The 25,011-nt window shown below is 41.0% G+C and overlaps 1 long non-coding RNA gene across 2 annotated transcripts in view; it reads left to right on the forward strand.

Annotated features, from left to right (window-relative positions):
* The window catches only part of LOC111751295 (uncharacterized), a 37,860-nt gene continuing 12,849 nt past the window's right edge, over positions 1–25,011 (forward strand). Inside the window, exons 1-2 of one of the 2 annotated variants that reach the window (XR_002786378.2) lie at positions 1–4,152; positions 19,665–19,748. This is a non-coding gene — a long non-coding RNA (uncharacterized LOC111751295). Of the gene's footprint in view, positions 4,153–17,743; positions 19,011–19,664; positions 19,749–25,011 lie in introns of those variants that run through there. The other variant, XR_010318658.1, reaches the window with a different exon arrangement.

Genomic DNA, 25,011 nt, shown 5'->3' on the forward strand with positions numbered 1-25,011 from the left:
CACTTCGCCTCCAAGACTCCTCTCTAGGTACGGGGATTTGGATATCAATACATATAGGGGGATTTAATCCTTAACACTAGTCAACAATGTATATAACCAATGACGTAATGGTTTATCTAACCTTGAGGGTAACCAACCAGAATAGGGCTGATGCAACTGCAAACTGATAGATTGTGAGGTGTACCCAGAGTTCTCAGCTTCCCCAACCAGAACGTAGGGCTAATCCCCAAGCCAAGATGAGTGTTGAGTCCCTATGACTGCCTGAGGAGTTGCAGAACACCACATACTGACCATAGGTGACTCCAACCCCTGGTGCAGATCGGGGCAGAGATCTCTGTGAACAGGGACCACCAGCACACTGTACTGGCAGTGAATGAGTGGCAGCCAAGGCAGTGAGAGACCTAGTAGTCAACGCCTAGAGGCAATGCTTGCCTTCCACCTGCTCTCTCCTCTTGCTTACAGTGGTTGCTTGGCTCGTTGACAGAAATAAATGAGTGAAAGCTGCTTGAGTTAAGTGGTGTTTGTGTGAGATTTCTCTTGGTATTGCCTACTTCCCCACATCCTGAATTTAGTTCCTTGCTTTGTTGTTGAGTTGCTCAGAATAAAACATTGTGTAATCTAGGAAGTGCCATTTAATCTCCCTGTAAACCCATCTGTAAGGTGAGGATATTAATGGTTGTTGTACAAATAAATGAGTTAATATATGCCAAGTGCTTAGAACAGTGCTGGCACATAATAAATGCTATGTAGATGTCAACTATTATTATTATCAAGAATTGGGGAAGGCCGCAGGTATGGGGATATTCAAAACTTGTGATGCATGACTAATTTTGCCTGCCGAACAATAAGCAATTTCCTTTTCACTCAATAACGTTGTCTTTCAGCTTCTCAAACATGCTTCTTTTGCTTTACAGTGTCTTCAAAGTAGGCCAGACAAGCTTGGAGACTGAAAGAGTCTCTTAATATTTGGGAAATGCAAATAGTCCTTTCTGGCAGTGACCATGGTGTGAGAGAGTTAGCGGCTCTGCAACGGAGGGCCTGGAGCCTGGAAGTACGCAGATTCCTCTCTCCAAAGATTCTGCCCCGCAGCACTGAGACACTGCTGTCTCTGTTGTGTGGCAAACTACTACAACAGTTGCCAAGACCACCTCAGGAGACACCAACACAGTCATAGTTCCTGGGCTCCCTGAGGTCCAGGATGCTTGCAGAAGAAATCTCCCACAGAAGAAGCATTTATAACCATGAGTCACCAAATATATGAGAAAGACCAACAAGGTGAGAGAAATCTGCAAACTCAGCAAATGAAAAAATCCAGCACCAGATAGGGATAATACAGAAGCCCAAAATTTCTTTTTATACACATACTCAGGGCAGTGGTAAGCAGAATAATGCAACCCATAGATATCCATGTCCTAACCCCCGGAATGTGTGAATATGTTACCTTACGTGACAAAGGGGAACTAAGATTACAGGTAGAATTAAGGTTGTAATCAGCTGACTTTAAAATAGGAAGATTATTGTCAATTATCGGGTGGACCCAATGTAATGACCAAATCCAAAAAGCCAAACCCATCACCGTCAAGTCAATTCCAACTCATGGCGACCCAATAGGACAGAGTAGAACTGCACCAGAATTTCCAAGCAGTACCTGGTGGATTTCAACTCCTGACTTTTTGGTTAGCAGCCATAGTGCTTAACCACTATGCCACCAAAGGTCCTTGTCAGTGAAATAGGGAGGCAGAAGAGGAGGTTGAAGTGATGCAATGTGATGCAAAGTGCTTCGTTTTGTTGTGCATGGGGTCACTATGAATCAGAACCAGCTTTAAGGCACCTAACAACGACAATGTGAGAACCATTGCTGGTTTTGAAGAGGAAAGAAGGGGATCATGAGCCAAGGAATATGAGCAGCCTCCAGAAGTTGTAAAAGGCCAGGAAATGACTTTCCCCTACAGTCTCCAGAAAAAAACAGCCTTTGCTGACTCCTTGATGTTAGCCCAGTGAGACCTGCCTCAGAATTGTGACTTACGGAACTGCAAGATAATAAGTTTGTATTGCTTTAAGCTACTAAACTTTTGGTAATTCGTTACAGCAGCAATAGGGAACTAATACAGACCTTCTTTGGAAAATTGGATGATCTGGAGCCCCCAGTCTGTTTTCCACATGATAATAGGCTGAGGTTGCGAAGCTGCTGTCAGTTGGTAGTACAGAGGGTTGGGGAGGAAGGTGTAGAGGCAGGGGTATTACACACCACCATTCTTTTTGTTAATTTACGTCTAGCTGGCTTTACTTAGTTATGTTAAAGGTCTGGACCCTGTAGTCACTGGACTGTTTTTATGTGACAAGCACCATACCAGGCATAGAGATGGCCAAAATGCATCAGACCCAGTTGTAGATGTTGAGTGTTTATGGTCTGGTGGAAGAGGGATTCATAAACAGATTTCAACACAGTGTTATGAGTGCTCTAAGAGCAGTGCACAGCCCAGCTTCAGGGAAGCCTTCATGGAGCCAGTGCCTCCAGGTCTCTACCAATAAGATCTCAGCTTCAAATAGCAGCAGCTTTCACTTATATCCAAGGAGCTCCTTTGAAAATCTACAGATCACAACAGAACATTGTCCAACTCTCTTCCTTTGGACTCATCATCAGAACGAATCAATCACTGGTGGAAGACATCATGTTTGGTGCAGTAGAGGTCCAGGGAGGGTGAGAGAGACCCTCAGTGAGATGGATTGGCACAATAGCTGCAATGATGGACTCAAACATGCCAACGATTGTGAGGATGAGTAGAACTAGGCAACGTTTCATTCCGTTGTACATAAGGTTGCAATGAATGAAAGTTGACCCAATGGCAACTATCTATCTATCACTTCTACATTACTTGCTATATATCATACACTGCCCTAAGTGTCTTACATGCATTGTAGTGGGTTGAACAGTGTCCTCCAAAAAAATACGTCCGAGTTCTAACCCCCGGTACCTGTGAATGTGACCTTATTTGGAAATAGGATTTTTGAGGCTATAATAAAACTAAGGATCTCAATATGAGATTATCTTGAATTCAGAATGAACCCTAAACCAAAGAAAGGTGTCCTTATAAGGCAAAGCAGATGGAGATTTGAGACAAGGCCATAAAGCAGAAAGCCATGTGAAGACAGAAACTGTGGAGTTGTGCAATCCCAAACCACTGAGCCCCAAGAACTACCAGCAACCAACCCAAGAACTACCAGCCACTGATGAAGATCAAAGAATACACCCCTCAGTAGGGATTACATCTCAACATAAAGAAAGCAAAAATTCTCACAACTGGACCAATAAGCAATGTCATGAGAAATGGAGAAAATATTGAAGTTGTCAATGATTTCATTTCACTTGGATCCATAATCAGTGCCAATGGAAGCAGCAGTCAAGAAATGAAGTGACGTATTGCATTGGGCAAATCTGCTGCAAAAGACCCCTTTAGTGTTAAACAGCAAAGATGTCACTTTGAGGACTAAGGTGAACCTGCCCCAAGCCATGGTATTCTCAATAGCCTCATATGCACACAAAATCTGGACAATGAATAAGGAAGACCAAAGAAAAAATGATGAATTTGAATTACGGTGTTGGTGAAGAAAACTGAATATACCATGCACAATGAGAAGAACTAATAAACCTGCCTTGGAAGACATACAGCCAGAATACTCCTTAGAAATGAAGATGACAAGATTTAGTCTTGCTTACTTTGGACATGTTATCAGGAGGGATCAGTCCCTGGAGAAGGGCATCATGCTTGGTAAAGTAGAGGGTCAGCAAAAAAGAGGAAGACCCTCAATGAGATGGATTGGCACAGTGACTGTAACAATGGGCTCAAACACAGCAATGATTGTGAGGATTGCACAAGACCAGGCAGTGTTTACTTCTGTTTTACATAGGGTCACTATGAATCAGAACCAGCTCGACAGCACTTAACAACAACCAGAAGCTACGAAAGAGACATGGAAAGCATTTCCCCTCAGAGCCTCCTGAAAAAAAACAATCCTGCTGGCAACTTGATTTCATATTTCTGGCTTCTAGAACTGTGAGAGAAAAAAACGTCTCTCGTATTAAGCCACCAAGTTAATTTGTTACGCCAGCCCTAGGAACAAATGGACGCGTTAATTCATGAACTCTACGAGGTAGGTATTATTATTAACTGCATTGTACAGATGATGAAACTGAGGAACTGAAAGTTTAAGCAATTTGCCCAAGATCACATGACTAGTAGTAGTGGAACCACAGTTCTAACCAAAGAATTTTGACCCTAATGTTTTTGGAGCCCTGGTGGTATGGTGGTTAAGAGGTTGGCTGCTAACCAAAAGGTTGACAGTTAAATCCACCAGCTGCTCTCTGGAAACTCTACAGGGCAGTTCTACTCTGTCCTATACAGTCACTATGAGTGGGAATCGCCTCAACAGTAACAGGTTCGGTTTTGGTGGGTCTGAGTTTTAACCCGTGCCCTATACATCCTTCTGTAATAATCAAGTGCCTTTGCTTGAGTGCCGTGAGTGGAATTAATGCCTTGGTTCACAGCAAGGTCCAACCCTCCTCTGGAGCTTTACTTTTGCCTTGAGCTGTAGAGATACTAATCTTATATACAAGAGAAGTAACTCCTTTTATCCCAGCATTTTTTCTGGAAATGACTTTGAAGAGGTGGTGGTACTTGAAGGAGGCACAGAAAGTAGTCAGACAGCTGGTGGTGGGAAGAATAAGGGCATTCTTGCCCTCTTATCTGCTCCATGTGTATCTACTTCCTGAGTGATTTCATCCACACCTATGACTCTAATAACACTTGCCAGGTAGCTGGGTCCTACCTGGGTCATCAGACTAGCTTTTTATTGGGACATTTAAGGCATGTCAGGCTCAAACACAACCTATGAAGCAGATTATACATCACTGTGCAGATTAACCAAATTCTCCAGTGTCATTTATCTATCCAGTCATTCATCAAATATTTATTGAGGGCATAGCAAGTGCCAAGGATAATTCTACATTCTGGAGATACAGCAGTGAACAAAACAAATAACATTTCCTGCTCTCATGAAACTGACATATCTAGCTAGGGGAGGTAAGTAAGGAACAAATAAATGAAATCTAAGGCATGGCAGATGATGATAAATGCTATGGAAAAAACAGAGCTGAGAAAAGAAATAGGGCTGTGGTTTTAAAGGTGGTGGTGGGGAAAGATCTGACTGAAAAAGTAACTTTGAGCAAGGACCTGAATGAGGTGAAGGAGCAAATATGGGTGTATGGGAGAAGAGTGTTCCAAGGGGGGCGGAGGGCACAGCAATCCCAAAGCACTGGAACAGGAGATAGTTGGCATATTCAAGAAACACCAAGGAAAATCATATGGCGAGAGCAGAGTGAATGAGGAGGTGATTGGAGATAGGGTCAAAGAATAACAGGATCAAATTGTACAGCACCTTAATGTCAAAGTAATTACTGTGCGTGAGTTGGGGAACCATTGAAGGGCTTTGAGCAGAAATGTAACAAGATCTGACTTATATAGCTATAGGTTTACTCTAGCTGCTCTGTTGAAAACGGACTCTAGGAAAGAAGGGTTAAAGAGCTATTAAAATGTACGAGTGGTGGAAGGAAAAAGAGAAGACACAAAGATGACGCCAAGATTTTACCTTAGCAACTAGATGGAAAGAGCTTCCATTTACTGAGATAAGGGAATAGTTTAGGGAAAAGATTCAGAGTTTGTTTTTAAATACATTTAGTTTCAAGTTACTGTTAGATATCCTAGTGTAGGCAGTCATATATATGAGTTTGAGGAGGAACGTTGGAGTGAAGCTATGAATTGGAGAGTCATCAGCGTACCAACTATTCGTTGCCGTAGAGTCCCACTCATAACGACCCTATAGGACAGAGTAGAACTGTCCCATATGGTTTCCAAGGAGTGCCTAGTGGATTCAAACTGCCAACCTTGGGTTAGCAGCCATAGCTCTTAACCAGTATGCCATCAAGGCATATAGATAGTTTTTAAAACCATGAAATTAGATGAGCTTACCAAATGAATAACCATAGCTAGCTAAGAGGTCCAAGGAGTGAGCCCTGAGACATTCTAACTCTACTGCTGGGAAGGAACAGCAGTGGAGTAGGCGTAATACTAGCAGAGCAGTGTTCTGGAAACTAAATGAAGAAAATGATTCATGGAGGAGTACCGTAAATTGAATTATAGACCCCAATTCATCACCCTCCCTGTATCCATGTTTTCTGCCATGTAACTTTGCAATTATATCCCCTAAGGGTGGAGTATAATTTCTAGCTCTTTGATTTTGGACTCAGAGGCATAATTTTCTTCAGCTAATAGAATGTTGGCATAAAGGACATGCAGATTTGAGCGGAGAACTTCAAAGGTGTCCTGTGTTCCCACTTGTCCTCTTGCATTCTAACATCACCATGAGAGAAACATGCCCTGTTTAGCCCACTCATCCACAAAAGATGGGAGACACGTGGAGCAAACCTGGCACCATCTTGCTGCTGGGAATCTGGTTTAGTTGAGACAATCCTAGCTCAGCAGACTCCGTCTGAGCTGCAGATTCACGAGTAAAAATAAATGTTGTTTCAGGCTACTGAGTTTTCTGGCAATAGTCAACTGGTAACAAGGAGAAACAGTTAAATGGTGTCTATCATGTCCAATAGGATAAGTAAGATTAGGACAAGGAATTGACTTGACCTTGAAAAATAGTTTTATTGATGTAGGGGAGGTGATATATTAACTAGAGTAGGTTCAATAGAGTGTGGGAAAAGAGGAATTGGGGGAAAAAATAGCAGATTTTTTTTTTTTTTAGTAAATTTTACTGCAAAGGGAAGGAGAAAAATGAAGTAGCAGCTGAAGGGGAGAGTGGTGTTAAGACCAGACAAGTTGTGGGATGATATAAAGGGCATCATACATTACGAAACCAAAAGGTCGTTAAAGAGACAGGAAAGAAAGAAAAGAACAAAATGGATGTCAGAAGAGACGCTGAAAGTTGCTCTTGAACATAGGGTAGTTAAAGTGGACAGAAGAAATGATGAGGTAAAAGAGCTGAACAGAAGATGCCAAAGGGTAGCTCAAGAAGACAAAGTAAAGTATTATAATGAATTGTGCAAAGATCTGGAGTTATAAAACCAAAAGGGAAGAACACACTCAGTATTGCTCAAGCTGAAAGAATACACAGAGTCACCAAAAAGATTTGGTCGACTTTCATCCATTTCAGGAGGCAGCATATGATCAAGAACTGATGGCATTGAAGGAAGATGTTCAAGCCGCACTGAAGACATTGACCAAAAAACAAGGCTTCAGGAATGGATGGAATATCAATTGAGATGTTTCAACAAACAGATTCAATGTTGAAAGCACTCACTCATCTATGCCAAGAAATTTGGAAGGCAGCTACCTAGCCCACTGACTGGAAAGGATCCATGTTAGTGCCCACTCCAAAGAAAAATGATGCAAAAAAAAATGTGGAAATTATCAAACAATAATCACTAAAACCACGCTCAAGTAAACTTTTGCTGAAGATAATTCAAAAACAGTTGCAGCAGTATATGGCCTGGGAATTGCCAGAAATTCAGGCCAAATTCAGAAGAGGATGGGGAACGACGGATATTACTGATATCAGATGGATCTTGGCTGAAAACAGAATGTCAGAAAGATGTTTACCTGTGTTTTATTGACTATGCAAAGGAATTTGACTGTGTGGATCATAACAAGTTATGGATAATATTGTGAAGAATGAGAATTCCAGAACACTTAATTGTGCTCATGTGATACCTTTACATAGACCAATAGACAGTAGTTTGAACAGAATAAGGGATTACTGAGTGGTTTAAAATCAGGAAAGATGGGCATCTGGGTTGTATCCTTTCACCACGCTTATTCATCTGTATGCTGAGCAAATAATTAAAAAAGCTGGACTATAAGAAGGAGAATGTAGCATTCAAGATTGGAGGAAGACTCATAAATAACAACCTTCAATATGCAGATGACACAACCTTGCTTGTTGAAAGTGAAGAATATTTGAAGCACTTGCCGATGAAGATCAAAGAATACAGCCTTGGATTATACCTCAACATAAAGAAAACAAAAATCCTCACAACTGGACCAATAAGCAACATCATCATAAACAGAGAAAGTATTGAAGTTGTAAAGGATTTCATTTTACTTGGATCAATGCCCATGGAAGCAATGGTCAAGAAATCAAATGACGTATTGCACTGGGCAAATCTGTTACAAGATTTTAAAGTGTTAAAAAGCAAAGATGTCACTTTGAGGCCTAAGGTGTGCCTGATACGGCATTTTTAGTCACCTCATATGCATGCAAAAGCTGGACAATGAATAAGGAATACTAAAGAAGAATTGATACATTTGAATTATGGTGTTGGCGAAGAATATTGAATATATCATAGACTTCCAGAAGAATAAACAAATCTGTCTTGGAAGGAGTACAGCCATAATTCTCCTTAGCAGAGAGGATGGTGAGACTTCATCTTAAGTATTTTGGACATGTTATCAGGAGGGACCAGTCCCTGGAGAAGGACGTCATGCTTGGTAAAATAGAAGGTCAGCAAAAGAGGAAGACCCTCAAGGAGATGGATTGACATAGTGGCAGTAACCACAGACTCAAATATAACAAGGATTATCAGGATGGCGCAGGATCAGCAGTGTTTCTGTTATACGTAGGGTCACTATGAGTTGGGACCTAACAACAAAAACAACAATTTAGATATAATTTATACACATACAACTCACACATTCAAACTTTACAATTCAGGGATTTTTAGTATTGTTATTGATTGAGTTATGTCTCCCAAAAAGATATGTTGAGGTCCTAACCATTTACTATATTAAAGTCTTTAGTATCCTGACAATATGACCCTGTTTGGGAGGTCACAGTAGGATTTCTGTCTTATTATGCTTATGGGGTCATACTGGAGTAAGATGGGCCATAAACCTAACACCTTCTGAATGCTGTCTTATAAAGGGGAGTACAGACACAGACAGACACACACACAGTGGGAAGACACCAAGGAACGTCAAGAAACTCCTGGGGCTACAGAAGCTGAAAAAGAAAAAGATCTTCCCCAGAGCAGAGAGAGGGAGAACCTAGCCTGATGATGCCCTAAATTAGAACTTCTAGCCTCCAAAACTCTGAAAAGAATGAATTTCTGTTCCTAAAAGTCACCCACTTGTGATATTTTTGTCATGACAGCACTAGGTACTTAAGACAAGTATTTTCACAGAGTTGGGCAACAATTACCACAACCAAGTTTGAAACATTTTCAGTTCCCCCGAAGGAAATCTTTTACCCGTTACCAGTCATTCAAGAGAGGTTTGTTTTTTTGCTTGCATATTAAATGTTATCGTGGTAAAACATACACGTGTGTGTGTATGCATATATATATATGTTTGTCCTTTTGTGACTGTCTTATTTCACTCAGCATAATATTTTCAAGGTTCATCAATGCTGTAACATGTATCAAAACTTCGTTTCTCCTTATGGCTCAAAGCCATTCTGTTGTATGTATATGACACAATTTGTTTATCCATTCCACTGTCGATGGGCACTTGGGTTGTCTCCACCTTTTGACCATTGTGAATCATACCACAGTGATCACTGGTGTACAAGTGTCTGTTTTAGTCCCTGCATTCAAGTCTTCCGAGTATATACCTAGGAGTGGAATTGCTTTGTCATACGATAACTTTATGTTTAACTTTTTGAGGAACTGGCAAACTTTTCCAGAACAGCTGTACCATTTTACATTCCTACCAGCAGTGAACAAAAGTTTCAGTTTCTCCACATCTTTGCTAACACTTGTTGGTTTCCATCCCAGTAGGTGTGAAGTGGCATCTCATTGTGGTTTTCATTTGCATTTCCCTAAGGAGAGAATTTTTTAAGATAGGAAAAATAAAAGCATATTTATTATGCTGATGAGGATCCAGTAGAGGTGGGAAATTCATGATACGAGAGGTAGAGGGATGAATTGCTGAGACAATGTGCTCTTGTAAGAGGGACGAGATCTAGAGGGCAATCACTGACAATTCAGTTCATTCTTAGTGTCAACGTCGAAAGCAGAGCATATGGGCAAAGACGCAATTAAGTGGCTGTATACGGTGGTGGGAGATTGAGGAAGACCCTTGATTGCTCCTACTTTCTCAGTGAAATAGGAAGCAGTGCCATCAGTCGAGAGTGAAAATAGAGGAGGAAACGTTGGAGGTCTGAGAAGAGACAGATGGCATATTTTAGTTATCCAGGAGAGAAGGGGAATTCACGCGCTAATGAAATATAGCAACGTTGACAGGTTGATTGAAGCTGTGGTGATGAATTAAAATGAGACCAGTTGTCATCAGGTTTTTTTTTTTTTTTCTAGCCATCTTCAGTTACATAGGTGCAAGTGCAAAACAGGCAGAGAATTGAGCTTCTTCCCCCTTCCCCTCATTCCCCAACCCACAGCATTTAAAATGCTTTCTGCTGCGTGCAACAGAAACTCAAGCTGGCTTAAACGTAAGGATATTTATTGCCTCAAACAATTAGTAGTGCTAAGGTAGGGCACGCTTCAGGGATTACCTCCAGTGGCTCTGGCTCCTTCTCCTTGAGATTCTCTTGGGCCTGTCCTGTATGTCATCTTCATGCTCAGGAGGTTGGATGGAGCACTGTCCCAGCCATATATACACAAATGTCAACCTGCAGAAAAAGAGAGACTATCTTCCTTTGTCGCTATTTGAAACAAGGAGATGGTTGTTACTCCCTGCATCTCACTGGCCCAGATGGGGTCATATGCTCATTTCTAAATTAATCTCTGTTGTTAACTCTGTGCACTGATTCTCTTGGGCTTGTGTTCCTGAATCAACCAACAATAAGGGGGTTGAGCTTGAACTAATCATGACTCCCTTCTGGGATCAACTCCCTGAATGACATGGTAATGTTTAATGGGCAAGGGCAGAATGAATTCTGAGGAGCCACCAAAACCTCCTCTTCATTTTCCGTAAGCATAAGTCATAAAACAGGCTAGCCTCAAAGCCCTAAGCAGTGAGTTTATTAGTTTACTATTGCTGTTGTAACAAATTGCCACAAAATTGTTGTTGTTGTTGAGTGCCGTCAAGTCTGTTCCAACTCGTAGTGACCCATTGTACAACAGAATGAAACACTGCCTGGTCCTACACCATCCCCACAATTGTTTTTATACTTGAGCCCATGGTTGCAGCTACTGTGTCGATTCACCAAATTGAGGGTCTTCCTCTTTTTCGCTGAGACTGTACTTTACCAAGCATGATGTCCTTCTCCAGGGACTGATCCCTCCTGATAATACGTTCATAGTTTGTGAGATGTAATCTCACCATCCTTATTTCTAAGGAGCGTTCTGGCTGTATTTCTTCCAAGACAGACTGTGGTATAGTCAATATTCTTCACCAACACCACAATTCGAAGGTGTCAGTTATTCTTAGGTCTTCCTTATTCGTTGTCCGGCTTTCACATGCATATGAGCCAATTGAAAACACCATAGCTTGGGGGCAGGCACACCTTACTCTTCAAGGTGGCATCTTTGCTTTTTAACACTGTAAAGAGGTTTTTTGCGGCAGATTTGCCCAATGCAATTTGTCATTTGATTTCTTCACTGCTGCTTTCTTGGGTGCTGATAACAGAATCAAGTAAAATGAAAACACTCACAACTTCAACCTTTTCTCCGTTTATCATGATGTTGCTTATTGGTCCAGTTGTGAGGATTTTTGTTTTCCTTATGTCGAGGTCTAATCCCTACTGAAGATTGTTGTCTTTGATTTTCTTCAGTAAGTGCTTCAAGTCCTCTTCACTTTCAGCAAACAAGTTTAGGTCATCCGCATAATTTATGTTGTTAATGAGTCTTCCTCCAGTCCTGATGCCCCATTCCTCTTCATATAGCCCAGCTTCTTGGATTATTTGTTCTACTTCTGAAAAGAATTAGCCAGTGAAAACCTTATTAATAGCCACAAACTTAGTGGCTTAAAACACCACAGATTTATTCACTTCCATTTCTGGAGATCAGATGTCCAGAGTCAGTTTTCTCGGGCTGAAATCAAAGTGCGACAGAGCTGTATTACTTCTGGAGACTCTAGAAGGTAACCTGTTTCTTGCCCTTTTCAGTTTCTAGTGGCCACCTGTATTCCTTTGTTTCAAAGCACATCACTCCAATCTCTCTTTCCTTCTTTTCATTGCCTTCTGTCTGATTCTGACTCCTCCCATTGTGATTATATCAGATCCACCCACATACTCCAGGATAACATCCCCACACTAAGATCTTTAACCTAACCACATCTGCAAAGTTGCTTTTGCCACATAAGGCATCATTCACAGTTTTCAGAGATGAAATATTTGGAAGTATTGGGGGGCGGGGGGGCGTTGTTCAGCCTACCACAATGAGAATGCCCAAGTGCTCTTTGTATGAACAGTGAAAACCTGGGTCAGTTTAGCATATGAAAGGAGGATGCAGAAGGCAAATCTCCATGTGCACAGTGAGAAAAGCACAATGCGGTCCAACTCCACCAGCGATGCCTTGGCCAACCAAAACCAAACCAAACCCAGTGCCCTCGAGTTGATTCCAACTCATAGAGACCCTATAGGACAGAGTAGAACTGCCCCACAGAGTTTCCAAGGAGCCCCTGGCGGATTCAAACTGCTGGCCCTTTGGTTAGCAGCCGTAGCACTTAAACACCACGACACCAGTGTTTCCAATGCCTTGGCCAGTCACCGTTAAATAAATAGTACATATTCTGGTGAATGCTTGGCACACTGAAGAAGATGCAAAATGCAAGCATTTTCGGAGTGTCTCCTTATTAAATGAAAGGCCTCCAAATCACTTTTATGTGCAGAGCTGTTTTCTACTATAGTAGAATATGGGCAGAAACTAAGGTGCCTCAAGGCTACCTTAAATCCAAAGGCTCCTTCAACCTGCCTGAACGAATTAAGGTACAAACCCCTCCAACATTATGGGAACTGATGAGATTGGAATGGGATTGATGTGATCTAGGGTTCATATGTCCCTCAACTAACCTAAGGGAAAAAAATCTCACACCTTGTATCTCCCTCTCTGTTGCCAGGGGCAACCTCCATAACTTTAGAAAGTAACCTCTCCAGACTGGCTGTCTAGTTGTTTGAAACATAAACTACTTATTTCTCCAACATGCCACTTCCCATTGTCTTCTCACTGAAATTCTCTTTGTTACTGCTTTTAAAAGACGAGAACATCACATATTGTGTAATTCCACAAATAGGCAAATCTAGACAGACAGAAAGTAGATTTTTGATTGCTTTAGGCTAAGGGAGGTCCCTGAGGTACAAATGGTTTGCATTTGACTACATTTCTGGGTGTACTAACCTAAAGATTAGCAGTTCCGACCCAGTCAGTGGCACTGCTGGAGACAGGCCTGGCAATCTGCTTCCATGAAGATTACAGCCAAGAAAACCCTATGGAGCAATTCTATAGTTCTACTCTGTAGTACATGGGGTCACCATGAATCAGAATTGACTTCATGGCAATGGGTTTTGTTTGGGGGGGGGCGCTAAGCGGGAATGGGAGGCAGTGAATGGTGACTGCTTAAGATACAGGATTTCTTTTGGGGGTGATAAAAATGTTCTAAAATAGATTGTGGTGATGGATGTACAATTCTATGAATATATTAAAAACCATTGACATGTACTCTTTAAGTGGGTGAATTGAATGGTATGTGAATTATGTCTCAACAAAGTTGTTACGAAAAAAATGAGGACATTTAAAAATGCCTATTGAATTTCTTCTTTAAAATTAAAAGCTCATTTGCACTAGTTTAGTGAATATTGCAAGAAGGTCACCATAGAGTCTTTTAAATAAATAATGCATATTCTAGATTCTTGTAACCCTTTTACATCTAGTGATTTTCCTAGAATGCTGGTCAAAGAAGGCTAAAGGGGGAAATTAATTTAGAAACACTTTAAAAGTAGTCTAGTCTGGTAAGCAATAGACAAGTGTTTGACAAGACAACCAGACAGCAGACAAGTGTTAACTTTGAGGAAGGGAAAGACAATACAGGGGAAGTCGGCACAAAAAAATAAAAAAGTAGGGTCTGTACTTATCTCCCTTTATTTTTCAAAGCAAAAGCTCTTACAAGGGAAGAGATTATTATATTGTTTACTCTATTGCAGAAAACCTGACAATTTATCCTAATGTGTGAGAATAAAAAACCAAATCTTATCATGATACTATTATAAACAAGGGAGCCCTGGTGGTATAGTGGTTAGCTGATATGGCTGCTGACCAAAAGGTCAGCAGTTTGAATCTATTAGCCTCTCTTTGGAAACCCTATGAGGCAGTTCCACTCTGTCCTATAGGGTCTCTATGAGTCGGAATTGACTCAATGGCAAAGCGTTTGGTTTTTTTGGGGTTTATTATTTATAAGGGTGAGAAACTAGAAGCAATATAAAGTCTAACAGTTAAAGAATGATTATTCAAATTAAGATATACCAATGTGATAAAATTTCAAAATTATTTTAAAATAATGAATGAAGGTTAGGTAGTAACATAGAGAAGTATCTATAGAATAGTGGAAATCTGATACATTGTCACATTTTCATTGTGTGGTGACAAGGTAGAATGGAAAGAACACAGGCTTTGATGTCATATTTCTGTTTGAATCCTGATTCTTTGCTCAGCAATTATGTGACTTTGGGTGGATTATCCAAGATTCATCTGTCTTGTCAGTTTTTCATACTGCAATGGCATTTTACTTGGATCCACAATCAATGACCATGGAAGCATCAGTCAAGAAATCAAATGACGTATTGATTGGGCAAATCTGCTGCAAAAAAATCTTTAAAATTGTAAAAAGCAAAGATGTCACTTTGAGGACTAAGGTGCGCCTGACCCAAGCCATGGTATTTTCAATCACTTCATAAGCATGTGAAAGCTGAACAATGAAAAAGGAAGACTGAAGTAGAATGGACACATTTGAATTATGGTGTTGATGAAGAATATTGACTATACCATGGACTGCAAGGACAATGAACAAATCTGTCTTGGAGGAAGTACAACCAGATGTTGGACTGTAAGTCTCACAGGAATGCAAGATTTTGTCTTGCTTACTTTGGACACACTACGAGGAGGGACCAATCTCTGGAGAAGGACATCATGCTTGGTAAAGCAGACGATCTGTGAAAAAGAAGGAACAGAGTTTATGTGAGTTAGAATTCATATGCCCCTCAACTAACCTGAGGGAAAATCTCACAGTCACACCATATATCTTGCTCTCTGTTCCCAAGGGCAGCTTCCATGACCTTTGAAAGTAACCTCTCAAGACTGCCTGTCTAGTTGGATTGACACAGTGGCTGCAGCAATAGGTTCAAACACACCTACTATTGCAAGGATGGCATAGGACCAAGAAACATTTTGTTATGTTATGCATAGGTTTACTACGAATCAGAGCTGACTCAATGGCACCCAACAGCAGAATATTTGAAGCTCAATTTCCCCATGTGCCAATATGGGTAATAATATCTAGGTTTATGTTAAGCAACAAATGAGTTAACTTATATAAACGTCAAGGACAGGAATTGGTGCATAATCAGCCTTCAATAAATGTTAGACTTTTCTTTATCCCTTCCCTAGTGAAAAAATGTAGAATACAAAATGACGTATGTACTTTAGTACAACTATGCAGAAGATTGATTTCAATTGATGGGATTATTGCCCTAATTAGTGACCTCCCTGTATCCTTGCCCTTTGCTCTTGAAAAGAGGTACTGGAAGAAACAATGGTTGCAAAAATGAAACTCAGCAAAGCAGAAAAACTGTATTAAACCTGAAAAACCACAACATCAGTGGAGCCTGTAAAGGGCAGAAGTGATACAGCAGAATAGAGAACGATCTGTGCTGAAGATAAAATGGCACAGGATTTCCAATCACACTTACATTCCACCTAGAGATGAGAAAAATGCAAGAGCAACTGGTTTACCTAAAACCTAACAAAAGGAAATCCAACCTTAAATGATAGGATTGGTAATGGAAACATAAGATATAAAAATACATCAAAATCATAATTTAGAAAATTAAAGAAATTTTCTTTGATCTGAAAGGCCCTTAAGCCCTAGAGTATGTATCCAACTGCCTGGTCAACATCTCTGCTTGTATGCTTGTAGGCATCAAAAACGAGTCAGGGTGGGCCATGGCAACTCACAGCAATGATATAACCAGATTCTTCCCCATCAAAATCTGCTTTTATCCTAGTCTTGTCCATCTTATTAAACTGCATCATTCATTCACCCCGTTCCTCAGGTCATAACCCTGGGAGCCACCCTTCATTTCCCTGTTGTGTTCACTAACACCCTTACCCCAACACTTGCACAGCTAAGCCATCAGCAATTCTGGAAGCTCAACCTTGTAAATACAGGACAAATCTCAATCTGGTTCACCATTTCTACTATCACCACTTAGTTCAAGCCACCGGTATCACACATCTGGATTAATGTAATGATCTTCTACCCTGCCCCTGTGTTTCTACTCTCTCGTACCTCCCCAATCAGCCCAGTCCACTGGTTTTATAATTAAAAAATTTTTTAATTATGATATATGTAGAGAAGTTGCATAAAACATAAATGTACATTTTAACAAATCATTATTATGAAATATACATAGAGAAATTGCATAAAGCATAAAGGTACATTTCAAAAAATCGTTATTAAGCAAACACCCATATATGCCTAACTTCTTCCCATGGAAACTTCTTCTCCTATGGTAACAACTATCATGATAATCACTTCCTTGCTTTTTTTTATATCTCCATCATGCAAGCATGCGTGCCAAACATTAGACTTTATTTTTGCCTATTGCTTGGTGAACTTTGAAATTTTCTTTCCTTTTACTTGAATTAAAAAGATAAGCTCAATCTTATTATTTTTCTGACATTTAACACAAGAAAGAGAGTGGCAGGGAGGAGGCAGGAGCATTACAGTTGCCATCAAAGAATGTCTTAGTCTCCTGGTGCTACTGTTACAGAAATACCACAAGTAGGTGGCTTTAAAGAACAGAAATTTATTTTCTCACTGTTTTGGAGGTTAGAAGTCTGAATTCAGGGCACCAGCTCTGGGGGAAGACTCTCTCTTTATCAGCTTGGCTCTGGGGGAAGCGTTCCTTGGTTCCTGTGTGACTTTCACATGGCATCTGTTTTTTCCCATTTGAGCTTGCTTGTCTCTGTGTTGATGCTGTGCCTTATAACTCAGAAGTTATTAGGTTTCGGATACACCCTACACTAATATGGTCTCATTAACATAACAAAGAAAGCCCTATTTCCAAACAGGATTACATCTACTGGTTATGATTCCAACATACACATACATACATACATATATATATATTTATATGTACATATATATTTTGACAAGGGCACAATTCAACCCATAAGAAAGAGTATCTCAGTCTTTTGGATTTAAATAGTCCATTTGGATGTCTTGTTTTCTTTCAAGTAAATGCTAAGTACAGCAGGATGTTAAAATGTGACTACTGTCATTTCGGCTGAGACACAAGACAATAGAGAGCAAACATCCCACACAAATTGAATTTCTGTGGTGCCCATCCACAGTTTGTAAAGCAAGTGGCTATGAATTGGCTCAACACCCACTTCAAAGGAATAAAATAATTGAAGATATAGAGTAGAAGGGAAATTTCTCTAAAGAGCTATCCACTGTCCAAAGAACGTGAAGATTCAATAATATGAATAACGCTCCTCCTGGGGGGGGCGGTGGCAGAGGGGGAGAATGCTTGCCTCTTCCCTCCATTCAAAGAGGCTATTTAGAGGGCTTGATATGTGAACCCTAGAGTTCTCTGGGCAGTGAACTGATGTCTGCCATGCACCTGAGTGAAAAATTTAGGGTGAGAGACTGACTATTCACTTGAGGTGGCAGAACAGGGAGACGTTGGGGTGCCGTGGGATGAAGTGGGTTAAAGTTGTGCAAGCGTTTCTCATAAGGTAGATGCTGGCCTGAGAGATGGAGAGAGCTGACCTGAAGTCACAGTGCAAGCTGCTCGAAAGCGTTGCCTAGAAAGGTGAACCGACAGACTACTAGAGACTTGAGAGAGAAAATACGAGTAGGCAGTCAAAGGGGGGGAATCACAGGAAACGGAGTCCAGTGGGACCTTTGAAGAATCCACAGTGCACCACAAGAGCCTAATTCGGTTTTGATCATCCATCCAAACTAGAGTGAGTCCCTTTTAAACATCTGCTACAGTCATTTTTTTTTTTTTTACAGTCATAGGGAGCCAACAAGTAATGTTTTCCCTGCCAATTACGTCTCCTTTCACCTCTGCAGTAATCTTGGAGACATCAGAATCCACGGTCACCAAGCTGGGTGGGGGAGGGGGAGAGCTCACAACAGGAAATAGAGAAGACAGGACACGCCTGTGCCTAGAGGTCTTCCTATGTAGAAGAGCTGCAAAAATATATTTGCTACTATGTTGAAGGCTTTGTAGGATGAGGTAGTTGTAGAGTTCTGCTATTTCATATAACACTGAGAACGTACCAGATATTCAGCAAATACTAAATCAGCCAGTTATGTGCATGCAGTGTGTATTTGTGAAGAACCGTCATTGATTACCCGAGTTTCATTATAAATATTCAGTAGTGTTAGCTTGTATTGCAAGTGTTGGAGAAGCTGCCCTCTGGGTGGTTGGGTCCCTGTGCAGACAAATGCAGCTCTCTGTTAGCAGAGTGCCCAGAATTATACCAAAAGCTCTGGCAGAAGCCCCATGTCAACCCAAAGGGCACTCAAGGAAAAGGTCTTATGAACACCAGTGTTCCCTATCGTTTATAGAGTATCATCTCAGCAACTCACTTGGACTGAGTATTTAAACATCAGCTGGCAGTTAGGGCAGTGTCTTTTGGATTTATAACTCAAGTGTACTTGTAGATCACAAAAGGTTCTTTTCTATTATCACAGAATTTTGTATTGAATTCCTTTCTAGCTTTTTAGAAAAAAGCAGAGAAAGAAAATGGATGAGAAGTGACTAATGTGGGTAATTATCTCTACAATTCTCACCAATACGGTACTCTCAATTTTTTTTTTCTTTTACCATTTTTCTTTTGGCCCTCTGAGAAACAAATCTCTTTGAAAATTTTAACTTATTGAAAATCTATAGACTTCAGCCAACCTTTCTAAAGAGCGAGAGCCTCCTAATGGCTTTTCTGAAGCACAAAAAGATGTGCTTAACTTTAATTATGCTGAGCTTCTATTGATTTGGATGCCCTAATATCTTAACCCTCCATTAGCACTGGGGAACTTATAATCATCACTATTCAGGCTCGGAGAGGTAGAATCCAGAAAAGGGGCAGCTATCAATGGCAACCATCGCTAGAGGAGAGGGCACTCCAAAGTGACAGATACATGGTAGGGAGCCCAGTGGTTCTTGGTAGCTACTGGGAATATTCAGGACCCTTATCGATCATATGCAATCAAAGCAGTAATAAATAACCTTTCTTTCAAAGGTATACTGCAATAATATAATAGGAATGATAACAATAGCATCCACTTATCAAGTACATACCACAATCCTTCTCACAGTGCCTCTAACATATCCCTGCGGGTCTCCCCATGGGTCTCCTTAGAGCCCACCACCCTTGGTTTGTGACTCAAAATTCTGTATTCTTCCTTTTTTACTTTCCTTAGGTCACCTACCTTCTAGACTGACAGGGATATTTAGATACTGCTGAATCAGCTGCAGAGATCTTTTCCAACTATGATTTATAAAAGGTAAGTGGCACAGAATTTCAAACAAATAAGTGCGTGTCAGAGGCGAGTTGGAAAATCCTTGCTGACAAGCACATCTCACTATAGGACAGAGTAGAACTGCCCCATACAGTTTTATGTTCCTTAGTAACTCAAATATCCTGGCTTTATCTATCTGTGATAATGAAATGTGGTTATACATTTATACTCCAATTATGATTCCACCCTCTCACTTGCCAAATGAGTAAGTTATTGCTAGTTGCTGTCAAGTTGGCTCCAAGTCATGGCGACCTTGTGTATAACAGAATGAAACATTGTCCGGGTCTTGCGTTGTCTCCATTGTCTTTGGTATGTTTGAGTCCATTGTTGTGGCCATTGTGCCAACCCTTCTCACTGATGATTTCCCTTGTTTTCACTGACTACCCAACATGATGTCCTTTTCTAGAGATTGGTGTTTCCTATGAAATATCCAAAGTAAGTAATGAAATATCCAAAGTAAGCGAGCTGAAGTCTTGCCATCCTTGCTTCCCAGGAGCATTTTAGTTGTAAGAAGTCCAGTCTTAGGTTCTTATCTCCAAATATTCCCTAGGACTCCCAGGATTGCTTCTGCCTGTCGGTGAAGCAGATCTTCCTTGCTTGCTGCTGCCTACTGAAACAGTGAGAACTAGCAAGTGATAAAGATCAGACACCACTGTCATTTGACATGGCGATGGCCGTGTCTGTTTGTCTTGGATGTCTCCAGCTGTGCTGCCTCATTGAGGTCCCTAAGCATCCTGCAGCCAAACCTTGGTAGTCCTACAAAGATGGTCCCTGATTGGGAATCACCCACTGCTGATGGGCCACTTGGGTATGATTATTCAATTTGGAAAATAAAATGGAGAGATATATAAAGACTTTTACAGAAACCATGTCAGCCATCATCCCTCTTGACATATTTCCATACTCAGCATTCTCAAAAGTAGTCATTATCTCTGCCAGAAGCAAATGTCATAGGGTCTTTATTTTACTATATCGGTGGCCTTGTTGCAGGGATGGTGCAGTTTTTCTGTATAAAACAAACATTATAATGTCCACTGGAAAGTCATGGGATGTTAGAACTAGATGTTATGTTACAAAATAATGTTTTCTAAACCCCCAATTTTGTATCTGAGAAAATAGAGTTCCCCATCATGTCATATAGCAAGATAGTGGTGGTCCATGTCTTGAGACCAGGCCTTAGGATCAGTCCAGGAGCTACTTTCCAACATCTACAGCCAATGCTTTTTTGAAGACAGAATTGAAGAGTTCTTCATGCTGTGGGTTAGCCCATTTTTAACTAGCCTATCTTCCCTTGCTCTGTGCTATATCCCATGGGATATGTTCTAGGCTCCCTTGCTCCTTGGCCTCCAGATGGGTTTAGTCAATGGGAGACACTTGTGATTGGAGGGCAGGAGGACAAAAGAAGTCAGGCTGTTTCTTTCTCTTTCTCAACTTCCCATGGCATCTCTGGGCAGTGGCCTCCATGGCACCATCTCCTGTCAGATACCTTCTTTATTGAAGTCAGATCCCGCTGAGTCACCAGAAAGCCTAGGCTTCTGGGCTTTGGTAATATCACCTCCTCCTGTCCAACCTCTAGCTCTAGAGTTGTAAATGACTTCCTCATGTTCATGATTTCTGGGTTGTCTCACTGTCCCCTGCTTGTTTTCTCTGTCCTTCCTTAATGGTTGTACCCGATCCCTGTAATAAATTCCCCTCCAACTGTAAGACCTAGAGTGGTTTCAGTTTCACTAGATGGATCCTAACTGATAAGCCACATGAGCCTAATTAAGATTCTTCAACACACTGCCCAAGAGGACTAGTGTCTTTATTGAGCAAGCCTTGGCCATGGAAGAGAGTTTTCACAATTTTTATGGGCAAATATTTTCATCCTTGTCATTAAAGAAACCAGTTTTTTAAAAAAATTCACTTTATATGAAAGTTTACAGAGCAAACTAGATTCTCATTAAACAATTAATATACATATTGTTTTGCGACATTGGTTTCCAACCCCACGACATGTCAACACTCTCCCCTTCTTGACCCTAGGTTCCCCATTACCAGCTTTCCTCTCCCCTCCTGCCTTCTCATCCTTGCCCCTGGGCTGGTGGGTCCATTTAGTTTCCTTTTGTTTTATGGGCCTGTCTAATCTTTGGCTGAAGGGTGAACCTCAGGAGTGACTTCATTACTGAGCTAAAAGGGTGTCCAGGGGCCATACTTTCTCCAGTCTCTCTCAGACCAGTAAGTCTAGTCTTTTTTGTGCGTGTGAGTTAGAATTTTGATCTGCACTTTTCTCCAGCCATGTCCGGGACCCTCTATTTTGATCCCTGTCAGAGAAGTTGGTGGTGGTAGACGGGCATAATGTAGTTGTGCTGGACTCAGTCTGGTGGAGGCTGTGGTACTTGTGGTCCATTAGTGCTTTGGACTAATCTTTCCCTCGTGTCTTTGAATTTAAAGAAACCAGTTTTAATGATGCTGTTTTTCATGTTGACATTTCTTAGTTATCGAAAGGTACACATCATTTACCAAGATGAAGTTTCCTTCACCTGCCCCTCTTCCCCCCCACACAGTGTTGGCTGGGTCTTTGTATTTTTTTTAATTGAGCTTCAAGTGAACGTTTACAAATCAAGTCAGTCTGTCACATATAAGTTTATATACATCTTACTCCGTACTCCCACTTGCTCTCCCCCTAATGAGTCAGCCCTTCCAGTCTCTCCTTTCGTGACAATTTTGCCAGCTTCCAACTCTCTCTATCCTCCCATCCCCGCTCCAGACAGGAGATGCCAACATGGTCTCAAGTGTCCATGTGATATAATTAGCTCACTCTTCATCAGCATCTCTCTCCTACCCACTGTCCAGTCCCTTTCATGTCTGATGAGTTGTCTTCAGGGAAGGTTCCTGTCCTGTTCCAACAGAAGGTTTGGGGACCATGACCGCCGGGATTCCTCTAGTCTCAGTCAGACCATTAAGTATGGTCTTTTTATGAGAATTTGGGGTCTGCATCCCACTGATCTCCTGCTCCCTCAGGGGTTCTCTATTGTGCTCCCTGTCAGGGCAGTCATCGATTGTGGCCGGGCACCAACTAGTTCTTCTGGTCTCAGGATGATGTAGGTCTCTGGTTCATGTGGCCCTTTCTGTCTCTTGGGCTCTTAGTTGTTGTGTGACCTTGGTGTTCTTCATTCTCCTTTGCTCCAGGTGGGTTGAGACCAATTGATGCATCTTAGATAGCTGCTAGTTTGCATTTAAGACCCCAGACGCCACACTTCAAAGTGGGATGCAGAATGTTTTCATAATAGAATTATTTTGCCAATTGACTTAGAAGTCCCCTTAAACCATGGTTCCCAAACCCCCGCCCTTGATCCTCTGACCTTTGAAGCATTCATTTTATCCCGGAAACTTCTTTGCTTTTGGTCCAGTCCAATTGAGCTGACCTTCCATGTATTGAGTGTTGTCCTTCCCTTCACCTAAAGCAGTTCTTATCTACTAATTAATCAGTAAAAAACCCTCTCCCTCCCTCCCCCCCTCATAACCACAAAAGTATGTGTTCTTCTCAGTTTATACTATTTCTCAAGATCTTATAATAGTGGTCTTATACAATATTTGTCCTTTTGCCTCTGACTAATTTCGCTCAGCATAATGCCTTCCAGGTTCCTCCATGTTATGAAATGTTTCACAGATTCGTCACTGTTCTTTATCGATGCGTAGTATTCCATTGTGTGAATATACCACAATTTATTTACCCATTCATCCGTTGATGGAAGCCTTGGTTGCTTCCAGCTTTTTGCTATTGTAAATAGAGGTGCAATAAACATGGGTGTGCATATATCTGTTTGTGTGAAGGCTCTTGTTTCTCTAGGGTATATTCTGAGGAGTGGGATTTCTGGGTTGTATGGTAGTTCTATTTCTAACTGTTTAAGATAACGCCAGATAGATTTCCAAAGTGGTTGTACCATTTTACATTCCCACCAGCAGTGTATGAGAGTTCCAATCTCTCCGCAGCCTCTCCAACATTTATGATTTTGTGTTTTTTGGATTAATGCCAACCTTGTTGGAGTGAGGTGGAATCTCATCGTGGTTTTAATTTGCATTTCTCTAATGGCTAATGATTGAGAGCATTTTCTCATGTATCTGTTAGCTGCCTGAATATCTTCTTTAGTGAAGTGTGTGTTCATATCCTTTGCCCACTTCTTGATTGGGTTATTTGTCTTTTTGTGGTTATGTTTTGACAGAATCATATAGATTTTAGAGATCAGGCGCTGGTCAGAGATGTCATAGCTGAAAATTCTTTCCCAGTCTGTAGGTGGTCTTTTTACTCTTTTGGTGAAGTCTTTAGATGTGCATAGGTGTTTGATTTTTAGGAGCTCCCAGTTATCTGGTTTCTCTTCGTCATTTTTGTTAATGTTTTGTATTCTGTTTATGCCTTGTATTAGGGCCCCTAAGGTTGTCCCTATTTTGGGTCTTTGTATTTTATGAGCAGAACTAGCAGTTAGCAATAAAGGCACAGATGCAATCTGCATTTCTTGGCAGAGATTTTATCTTGCTTTCATTATTCGAATTTTGATACTGGCTTCAGAGCTCTTTGAATTGGTGGTTTTCAAACTTTAGAACGCATCGGAATTACCTGGAAGGCTTGTTAAAGCACAGATGACTAAGCCCCATCTCCAGAATTTCTGATTCTGTAGGTCTGGGGTAAGACCGAAGAATTTGCATTTCTAACAATCCCCCACGTGATGCCGATGTTGCTGATCACGAGACCACCCTATGAGAATCACTGATTTTGTTTATCTATATCAAATTATTTGAAAGTCAACCTTGTTTGTCATACAAAAGTAGGATAAAATCTGTTAGGTGTTTGGTTTTAATCACTTTTGATAATTCATCTTCCATGGTCTTTCTAGGTTTTCATGTATTGCCTTGTTCCCCATTTAGCAACAGTGGAACTTAAGACAGCTCCGAAATTGAAAACCCCAGTATCATATTACCCATTAACTTCGAACCCCAAAAGACTGTGTCTGGCTGTGTTATCCAAAAAACCTACTGGCTTTGAGTTAATTCTAACTCATAGCAACCCTATAGGACAGAGTAGAACTGCCCCATAGAATTTGCAAGGGTATCCTTGCTTTCTAAAGTTTGAAAACCAGTTCCAAGAGCTCTGAAGCCAATACCAAACGGAAGCAGACTGCCACATCTTTCTCCCTCGAAGTGGCTGGTGGGTTTGAACTGCTGACCATTGCGTTAGCAGCTGAGTGCTTTAAGCCCTGCACCACCAGGG

The sequence above is a fragment of the Loxodonta africana genome, chromosome 19 (assembly GCF_030014295.1).
Source record: "Loxodonta africana isolate mLoxAfr1 chromosome 19, mLoxAfr1.hap2, whole genome shotgun sequence".
Classification (NCBI taxonomy): Eukaryota; Metazoa; Chordata; class Mammalia; order Proboscidea; family Elephantidae; genus Loxodonta; species Loxodonta africana.